This window comes from Microcaecilia unicolor, chromosome 9, assembly GCF_901765095.1.
Source record: "Microcaecilia unicolor chromosome 9, aMicUni1.1, whole genome shotgun sequence".
NCBI classification, from domain to species: Eukaryota; Metazoa; Chordata; class Amphibia; order Gymnophiona; family Siphonopidae; genus Microcaecilia; species Microcaecilia unicolor.
This window is the reverse complement of record NC_044039.1, coordinates 179,764,034-179,774,436: the sequence shown is the minus strand read 5'-3', so window position 1 is coordinate 179,774,436 and position 10,403 is coordinate 179,764,034. Positions and strand designations below refer to the sequence as shown.

The 10,403-nt window shown below is 40.7% G+C and overlaps 1 pseudogene; it reads left to right on the top strand.

The window, feature by feature from the left end:
• Window positions 1–7,615: 7,615 nt before the first annotated feature.
• LOC115478212 lies at window positions 7,616–9,118 on the top strand (annotated as a pseudogene).
• The last annotated feature ends 1,285 nt before the right edge of the window (window positions 9,119–10,403 follow it).

Below are 10,403 nucleotides of genomic sequence, written 5' to 3'. Positions count from 1 at the left end.
TAACCAAACAACTTACAGATTCATGTAATACTGAGAATTTGTTTATGTAATCATAGGCTTTCACCTCCTCCACAGCACGGAACAGTATTACTCTTCTAGCCAAATTCAAGCAGGAAATAGCAACAGGCAAAAACATCCTTCTCCTCCAATTCAACATGTCTAGTGCATTCGACATGGTAAACCATAATATATTAATAAGATTACTAGATAAGTTTGGGATTGGTGGAAACATACTTAACTGGATCATGGGCTTCCTAACCACAAGAACATATCAAGTAAAATCAAATTCAAACATATCATCACCGTGGAAAGCAGACTGTGGAGTACCGCAAGGATCACCAATCCTATTCAACTTAATGATGACCCCACTTGCCAAGTCCTTATCCAACTGTGGCCTTAACCCTTTCATATATACAGATGATATCACAATATACATTCCTTACAAAACCAAACTGATAGAAATCACTGATGAAATCAAGCTCGGCCTGAACATCATGGATTCATGGGCAAATGCATTTCAACTAAAACTCAATAAAGAAAAAACTCATTATCTCATCCCAACACAGCGTGGACATCCCCACAAGTATCAACACCACAGATCACACCCTTCCTATCTCAGACAGCTTGAAAATCCTCGGCGTTACAAAGGACTGTAACTTAACACTAGAGAGCCAAGTGGCATCCACAACAAAGAAAATGCTCCACTCAATGTGGAAACTCAAACGCGTGAAGCAATTCTTCCCGAGGGAAATATTTCGCAACCTGATACAATCAATGGTACAAAGCCACTTAGATTACTGCAATGGAATTTATACGGGATGTAAAGAAAAAAACCTTTAAAAACTTCAGACCGTTCAAAACACGGCAGCTAGGCTTATATTTGGTAAAACGCGATTTGACAGCTCAAAACCCCTCCGCAAAAAACTACACTGGCTCCCAGTCAAAGAACGCATCGCCTTCAAAATCTGCACCATGGCTCACAAAATCATCTATGGAGAAGCCCCGAGTTACATGACAGACTTGATCGACTTACCAATTAGAAATACATCCGAATCAACACGATCTTATCTAAATCTGCACTACCCAAGCTGCAAAGGACTTAAATACAAAAACAACTTAAGCATCTAGTTTTTCCTGCATAAGCACACAACTGTGGAAAGCATTACCAAAAGCCTTGAAAACGACATACGACCACCTAAACTTCCGGAAATCACTAAAGGCATACCCTACCGATCCAACTTAAATGCCTAATCTCTGCAACACAACCAAACTAAAACACGTAATGGACATAACACAACTCTTCCGTTCTCCGATTCCCTAATGTGGCTGTGCCACATGAACTTCATCTTACCACATCACCACCCTGTATTTGTTCACACCGGAGCCTGCAAAGGCCTCTGTAAGCCACATTGAGCCTACAAATAGGTGGGAAAATGTGGGATACAAATGTAACAAATAAATAAAATTTTTACTACAGCAATAAAATGGCTGATTTTCCATTTTATCAATTAATAGCTATGTGCTAATATTGCCATTAGCGTATGGCTATTTAAAAAATTAGCACATAAGCACTTAAGCCTATTTTTTTAGGTATTAAGGGTTCACATGCTAATCTAGTGGTACTCAGTGTACAGTAATGTAGCTGTACTTATTAGTGCAAAAATGTCTACTCTCCACCCACAAACATGCCTCTGTGATAAAATAAAAAAATATATTTTTTAAATTACCAGGATGCCTGAGTGCATCTTGTGGTAATCTGTGATAAGAACATGCTAGCACTTATTGCAACAAGTAAAAGGACCCCAGAATGTTCCAGCAAGGATTTCCTTATATATCAGTCCATCCATCTAACATCAGTATCAGGGTTAGTTTGTTTTCCTCCCTCCCCACCTCCTTTCAGCAACCATTGTTTGAATTCTGCCATACTCTTTATACCAGAGAGAAGGTGATAAGTCTGATAATAAACCTTGAATGTCTTGAACAGCTACTCATCGTGGACTGTGGTGATAGTTTATAGTTTTAATAAATTTGCTATACCGGTGTACAGGCTAATTAAAAACAAAATAAAAAAGAGAAAGGAAAGGAACTACAATATTGATAAGACAGTAAATCAGTCACGCAGAGGAAGTCAGGGAAGGGTGGGGTGGGAGGTGGTGTGCAAGGAAGTAGACAGTATATAGGGAGGAGAGCCAGACTATTACTGGTGACCCTTATCAGGCTTCCATAAGAAGAGCGGAAGAAACCAAAAGGACCAGACTGAAGACCACAGATAGTAAGAGAGAATGTGAATAGGATCCTGCAAATGAGAGAGCCAGTAGGGGTAGAGCACTCAAAGGCTGCTCTAGTCACAGAAAAAGGAGGGGAAGTTCCTGTGACGTACAAGTGAAGCTTCTGGATGAGGTAGGAGAGGAGGGAATGAGCTCAGCAATGTCCAGGACAATGGTATAACCACAGGAAGGGCCTGCCCCCCCTCCACTTTGGGCTGAGGCCCCCCCTCTAAAACTGCAACATCCGTTCAATGGCTAGTAGGGATGCTGAAAGCCCTTCCAAACAAAGTGCTCCACTATCCGAGCCGTCCGTTCCCCTTCATGCTGCTTCAGGAACAAGGAAGTTGACTGTGTGCTTCCAGACACTGCACTCGGTGAGCATGCTCAATTCGCACATAAACCACATAAACTAAGCATGCTTTGAGAGCACTAGTGTCAGTGGCTGGAGATTTGCTGCCAACTTCTTTACTCCTGAAGCAGCACAAGGGGGAGGGTTGGCTCCGGGAATCCCTGCCAGCAAATGTATATTATTTGTAATGCGGGGTGGGGGGGAGAAAATGCATGGCACCCCTAGTCCACCCTTGGGTCCTCCTGGTCCTGGGTGTGCCAATAAGGGTTAGAAATAGAGAGGTGAGAGGAAGGGGGGCTGCTGCAGGCTGAGGAAAAGAGCTGGCTGAAACTACAATAATTTTATGGCTGATGATGAGGGAAGGGCACTCGCTCAGTGAGCACATGAGCAACAGGCAGCAGCACAACACCAGAATTTGTATGTGTGTGTAAAGAGTGTGTTTCTGTTTCTGCATTGTCCTCCAGTGAGGTTAGTTTCATGGTATGAATGGTTTTCTTCCCTTTTGAGCGATCAACTGATGCAAGTTAGAATTAAAGATCAGGTTTCACAGCTTTGTAAATTGTCTATGGGCGTGCTGCAGGGATCAGAATTCTCTGCTCTTCTCTTTAATTTGTATATGTCATCGTTGGGTGACATTTTTGAGAAACTGGTTGTTAGCTATTGAATGTCCAGTTTTTCTTTCCTGTTAATTTAGATGAAGATGTGTCAGCTGCGATTAAAAATTACATGGATCAGTTTGGAAAGTGGATGAAAGAGAAGTTATTGTTGAATTTGATGAAAACTGATATTCTTATGATTAGCAATAATATGAATCTTGTACCTAATTTTAGCTTGATATTACATGATCATAAATTTGTGAGTACAATTGGATTCTTGTCTTTTAAATAACAAGTTGGTAAGGTAGTTCAAGTGTGTTTCTATTATTTGCAACTAAATATGAAAATTAAACTTATGTTAAAAGCTTCTGATTTTCACTTAGTGGTACAGTACTTGGTTCTCATGAGACTAGAGTTATGTAATGCTCTTTATTTGGGTTTGCCTCAGTATAGAATTTGGGCCTTACAGGTTTTCAAAATGCTGCTGCTGCTGCGCTTATGGTTTGTCACGTGGCTTCGCCTGTTTGGTATAGAATATAAGATTTTAGTGCTGATGTATCAAAGCCTATTTTGTCCTCTTCTGTATTTGAAAAATGTAGTCCAGCTTTATCAGGCTACTAAACCACTGAGATCAGATATGGCAAAGGAAGTCGTAGTTCCATATTTGAAACACATATGCTACTCTACTACCCTTGCAAGTCCAGTGTTATGGAATGCTCTTCCTGGGCCTTTAAGATTTTGTTCCTATCTTCTTCAGTTTAAAAGAGCTTTAAAAACACATCTCTTTGCAGGCTTTTCTGGGAATTTAAATGTTATAATTTGATGACAAAACAAAAATTATGGTTTTTATGATGTCTGTGATTGTTTTTTTTTTTAATTTTTATGAGCGTTTATTGTAAGACGCTTAGTTTTTTTAGGCAGGGTATACGTTTTTAAATAAATAAAATGTTAATAGTTTCCCTTTGATAATATGGGCTGCATTAGCCCACTGTTACCAGTGTAGCTGTATGCATACTAAGTGGAAGAAAGTATTCAGTCTGGAGAATTTACCTAGGTATCTTTTTAAATTACCTGCGCAAATTCCTTAGAAAACTGTCCTAATCCTGTCTTCAATCTGTCTATATTGTGATAACCCTGGGCTTGGAGCCACTTTACGGACATTTCAGGCTTTCAGAAACGTCTCTCTCGACAATTCAGGTCAGGGTATTAAAACGAGCTGGTCCGGATTTTTGTTCTTTATTTCCACCACAAGATTTCAAACTTTCAATGCATAACATAGGTAGCCAAAATAACAAGAAAAGGTCCAAAAATATAAGAAAAAAATTCTCAGTCTTTGCAGTCATGAAAGGCAGAGCTCTCCGGGTGTATTCAGTTTGCGAAAGTCAACAGTTCAAAACACCCTGCTTCTAGCAGTGAGCCCTTTCCCTCTGGAAAGGCTGGCAGCTCACCTCCCTCTACATCCTTATTCCTGTTGTATCCACCTGCAGCTGCTTTTACCTATGGTTACCATATTTGGTCCCCCTCCCCAAAAAAGAGAACACATGCCCCGCCCCTGCCACACCCCACCCGCCCTCTGTCACCTATCACCCCACCCCTTCCCCCCCCAAGGGTCTCCTATTCCCTAGTCCCCTCCCCTTACTCTACTGCCCTGGTGGTCTAGTGACCTCTTGGGGGCAGAAAAGCCACCTCTTTCCTACCCGGAGCTCTGCCCTGCATTCTCTCTCTTTCCCTTGCAATGCTGATGGTCCCAATTCGAAATGGCCGCCAAGTTGAAGCGGCCTCGCAAGATGCAGCAGATGAATCCAGAGGCCCACCCTTGTTTTGTTAGATTTACAGTGGGGGAAATAAGTATTTGATCCCTTACTGATTTTGTAAGTTTGCCCACTGACAAAGACATGAGCAGCCCATAATTGAAGGGTAGGTTATTGGTAACAGTGAGAGATAGCACATCACAAATTAAATCCGGAAAATCACATTGTGTAAAGTATATGAATTTATTTGCATTCTGCAGAGGGAAATAAGTATTTGATCCCCCACCAACCAGTAAGAGATCTGGCCCCTACAGACCAGGTAGATGCTCCAAATCAACTCGTTACCTGCATGACAGACAGCTGTCAGCAATGGTCACCTGTATGAAAGACACCTGTCCACAGACTCAGTGAATCAGTCAGACTCTAACCTCTATAAAATGGCCAAGAGCAAGGAGCTGTCTAAGGATGTCAGGGACAAGATCATACACCTGCACAAGGCTGGAATGGGCTACAAAACCATCAGTAAGACGCTGGGCGAGAAGGAGACAACTGTTGGTGCCATAGTAAGAAAATGGAAGAAGTACAAAATGACTGTCAATCGACAAAGATCTGGGGCTCCACGCAAAATCTCACCTCGTGGGGTATCCTTGATCATGAGGAAGGTTAGAAATCAGCCTACAACTACAAGGGGGGAACATGTCAATGATCTCAAGGCAGCTGGGACCACTGTCACCACGAAAACCATTGGTAACACATTACGACATAACGGATTGCAATCCTGCAGTGCCCGCAAGGTCCCCCTGCTCCGGAAGGCACATGTGACGGCCCGTCTGAAGTTTGCCAGTGAACACCTGGATGATGCCGAGAGTGATTGGGAGAAGGTGCTGTGGTCAGATGAGACAAAAATTGAGCTCTTTGGCATGAACTCAACTCGCCGTGTTTGGAGGAAGAGAAACGCTGCCTATGACCCAAAGAACACCGTCCCCACTGTCAAGCATGGAGGTGGAAATGTTATGTTTTGGGGGTGTTTCTCTGCTAAGGGCACAGGACTACTTCACCGCATCAATGGGAGAATGGATGGGGCCATGTACCGTACAATTCTGAGTGACAACCTCCTTCCCTCCGCCAGGGCCTTAAAAATGGGTCGTGGCTGGGTCTTCCAGCACGACAATGACCCAAAACATACAGCCAAGGCAACAAAGGAGTGGCTCAGGAAGAAGCACATTAGGGTCATGGAGTGGCCTAGCCAGTCACCAGACCTTAATCCCATTGAAAACTTATGGAGGGAGCTGAAGCTGCGAGTTGCCAAGCGACAGCCTAGAACTCTTAATGATTTAGAGATGATCTGAAAAGAGGAGTGGACCAAAATTCCTCCTGACATGTGTGCAAACCTCATCATCAACTACAGAAGACGTCTGACCGCTGTGCTTGCCAACAAGGGTTTTGCCACCAAGTATTAGGTCTTGTTTGCCAGAGGGATCAAATACTTATTTCCCTCTGCAGAATGCAAATAAATTCATATACTTTCCACAATGTGATTTTCCGGATTTAATTTGTGATGTGCTATCTCTCACTGTTACCAATAACCTACCCTTCAATTATGGGCTGCTCATGTCTTTGTCAGTGGGCAAACTTACAAAATCAGCAAGGGATCAAATACTTATTTCCCCCACTGTATGGGGAGACTACGAGGCTGTTCAATTCCAGTTGCTGCTGTTCAAGGGTGCTTGTTGTGGGTTGGTTTTGGTTGCTGTTGTTTTTTTTTTTGCAGAATTTCATTCAACTTTATTAGAGTTGTTATGGGGAAGGAGGAAGTTCTTGCAAGTGCTCTCTTCACTTTTCTCTGGTTTCCTTCTGCTTTGCATTTGAATACTAGATGAGCTAGGAGCATGACGTCCCATATACTACTTCAGCTCAGTGTTCTTTATCTCCACCTGCTGGTAGGTGGACATAACCCACAAGTCTCTGGATTCATCTGCTGCATCTAAAGGAAAGAAAATCATCAGGTAAGACATAATTATTTTGATATGAAAACTTTATTAAGACCAACAATTAGTGCAGTCAAGCCCTGTGTTGTGCTGATAAGAAAACAGTAATAGCCATAATAATAGCCATTTTCATGCATCTTCATTCATTGTTCCCAAACAGTGCAAAGTCCATACATGTTATGTATATTTTTTTCTTCACAATTTTCACAAGAAAAAAAAAAAACCTTATTAATTCATTCTCTCAATTTCAGGCTTAATTTGATTTTTGAAAAGAGTTCTCTATCAGTGTTTTCCAAGTCCAGTCCTGGAGTACCCTTTGCTAGTCATGTTTTCAGGATATCCACAATGAATATGCATTAATTTGATTTGCATACAAGCCTCCATTATATGCAAATCTTTTTCATGCATATTTATTGTGGATATCCTGAAAACCTGACTGGCAAAAGGTATTCCAGGACTGGACTTGGGAAACACTGCTCTACATTAGAAGAGTTAAACAGATGAAATTCCAATCCACTGTTTGTAAGACTGCAAAAACCAAAAAGCAAACAGGGGGTTGGAAAAACACTAATACTTCACACCAACTGTCCAGCCATAAAAAATAATGCTTATCTGGATAGTCAGTGGTGAATGCCCAGCGGAGGAATGAGACTTGAAGCCCAGTTTCATTAGTCCTACTTCAGGGGTCAATGTGGTGACTCTCCCACTTGCAACTGCACAAACCCCAAACACTTCTGTTGACTACTTCTGCTTCCGAGTATATAGCCATAAAACAAGCAACTTACAATATACTTGTTTTAATATCAAGGTTTTAATGGACCATATTAAATAAAAAGAGCTTGAAATTTTATTTAAAGTGCTATTATTGATATTCTAATGAATGTGCATATTTGATTCAAAATGTTTATTTTGTTTCAGATGTTCAATCTTCCTAATGTCAACACAACTGCAGTCTACTATGAAGGCAACTGAAGAACAATTTGCTAACCTCCGTGTGGCAAAATGTTCTGCACCAACCAAAGACTCTACATACTTGCTGAGGCGAGAAGAACAGACTACTAGTTGCCATTTCATGTTCCAATAAGTCAATAAGAATTTACAACAGAGAAATACTGACCTTTGTATGGGAATATGATGCACGCCCACATCTCCTAAATGGAGTCCGATTTGCACACTTTTGTGAGAACGTGTTATTTTCTGCATGCAGTGATGGCGCTGTGAAATGCTGGGACACATGCCTCTCCAGTTTAAACGCAGTCAGAGTATTTAGTGGTTTTCCTTTAAATGTTTTCATAAGCTTTGATGTCAATTGTAATGATACAATAATTTGTGCTGGCACAGAGAAGTACAAAGATGATGTGTTTATGGTGTTCTGGGATGCAAGAAGAAACACACAGAACATGTCAGCTACTGAACAACCATTAGGAGTTTATTCTGATTGTCACAATGATGACATAGCACAAGTATCTTTCCATCCCACCAATCCAAATTTGGTAGTTTCAGGCTCTACTGATGGATTGGTCAATGTTTTTGATATAAACAAAGACTGTGAGGATGATGCATTAGTTGCAACTTGCAACTCATCAGTAAGTTTAATTGATTGGGCAGGAAAGGATTATAAACAGATCTACTGCTTGCCACATGTTAGATACTGAGGAGCCTATCACATTGTTGAATATTCAGGATGTCCGAGAAACATTTAATACAGAGACTGAATAGGTGGACTATCTTGTAGGTGGTTTGTTTCATGAGATGACAGATAAATTGTTTGTTATAGGAGGTACATATATGGGAGATCTTCAGGTAATTAACTGTGATATTAATGGACTGAGCCATTTGAGCATGCTTCGAGGATGGCATGCAGCTAGTGCGCTCTTTCTACTGGAACCTTGAGGATGAATATTTGCTGACTGGCGGAGAAGATGCACAGTTGCTGCTCTGGAAAGCTGAAGAAATCTCTCTTCCAAAAAAAGAACTTGAAATTGCTTCCTCTGTACAACTGAAAGTAAGAGTTCGCAATAAGTCAAAGACAAGAAAAAATAAGAATTAAAACATTACGGTTTTTATGTTGTATGCCTTACAAAAACAATAGTTGTTTGGTTAGTTTAACTGCAAGTTTTCTGAGTATGCTATACATAATGTAAAAAATTGAATTGATTTCTTCTTATCAATATGTACACTTCTTATTTAACTTGTTTATCAAAGTATTAAAAATTCCAAATAAAACTGCTAAAAATTACAATATTATCATGTTTACACATTAATCATCTTTCAGAAAAATGCTTTGACAAATTTGTGTTTTCATCTTGACCCATTATCTCCCTGAGCCAGTGAATATTCAACAGATTCTTCACCTCTCTCCCCCCTTTTCCCTCACAAAAAAAGCAAAAGAATTCAAACAACTCTCTTTATAGGGATATAAATTGGAATTAATGTTCCTTTTTCAGCAGGTTCACAATTCTTGCATCAGAGAATTCAGTTTTATACTATGTGACCTAGGTGATAAGGCCAAATGTGATTTTAATAATTGGAAGAAATGCCTCCATAACCAATGGATCAGTCCCAGCTGTCATGTTCTCCATCACCATGCTTTGATGAAGCTGAGCTCTCCATGGTGTTACATTTAGGGGAAATATTTCAGACCAATTGGTCATAATCTATTTCCTCGTTATTGGAAATACTGTCCACAAAATAATTTAATGCTTCCCTCCATCACCAATGGTCTCTGTATTGTGTAAAGTATGAGTATAAATGTTTTTATCCAAAGACATGGGTACCAGTTTCTTTTAGAGTATAATTGAATAGCAGTAAGCAATTTTTAAAACAATATTAGTATATTAAGAGGCTCGTTTTCAAAGCATTTAAACTTAGTTACATAGGTTACTGTGGGGCTCTTTTTCGAAAGAGAAAAACATTCAAAAGTGTCATAAAGCACCATTTGAAAGTTTTTCTTCTCAAAAAGTCCAAATCAGTACTTTTGAAACCTATGTTGCAGACGTTTATCTATACAATTCGTCTGCAGTGCGTCCAAATCACAAGGGGACGTGTCGGGGCATTTCAAAGGCGGGATTAGGGCATGCCTAACGCTTGGATGTTTTACAGCCATAATGGAACAAAACAAAAATGTCTAGAACTAAAACTAAGAGGTTTTAGTCTAGACCTGTATTCAGAAAGAATAAAGCACAAAAAGGTGTCCTAAATGATCAGATGACCTCTGGAGGGAATCAGGGGTGACCCCCCCCCCCCCACTGACCTCCTCCCAACCCCCATATGACTTACCACCTTCTGACAGCTGCAGATGTTAAAGTCAGGTCTATTAGAGCAGCACAGGTCTCTGGAGTAGTGTAGCGGTCGGTGCAGTGCACTATGGAGTGGGGGACTCAGGTCCCTATCTCCATCTACTTGTCACACTTGTGGTGGAAACTGTGACCCCTCCCAAAGTCACCAAAACC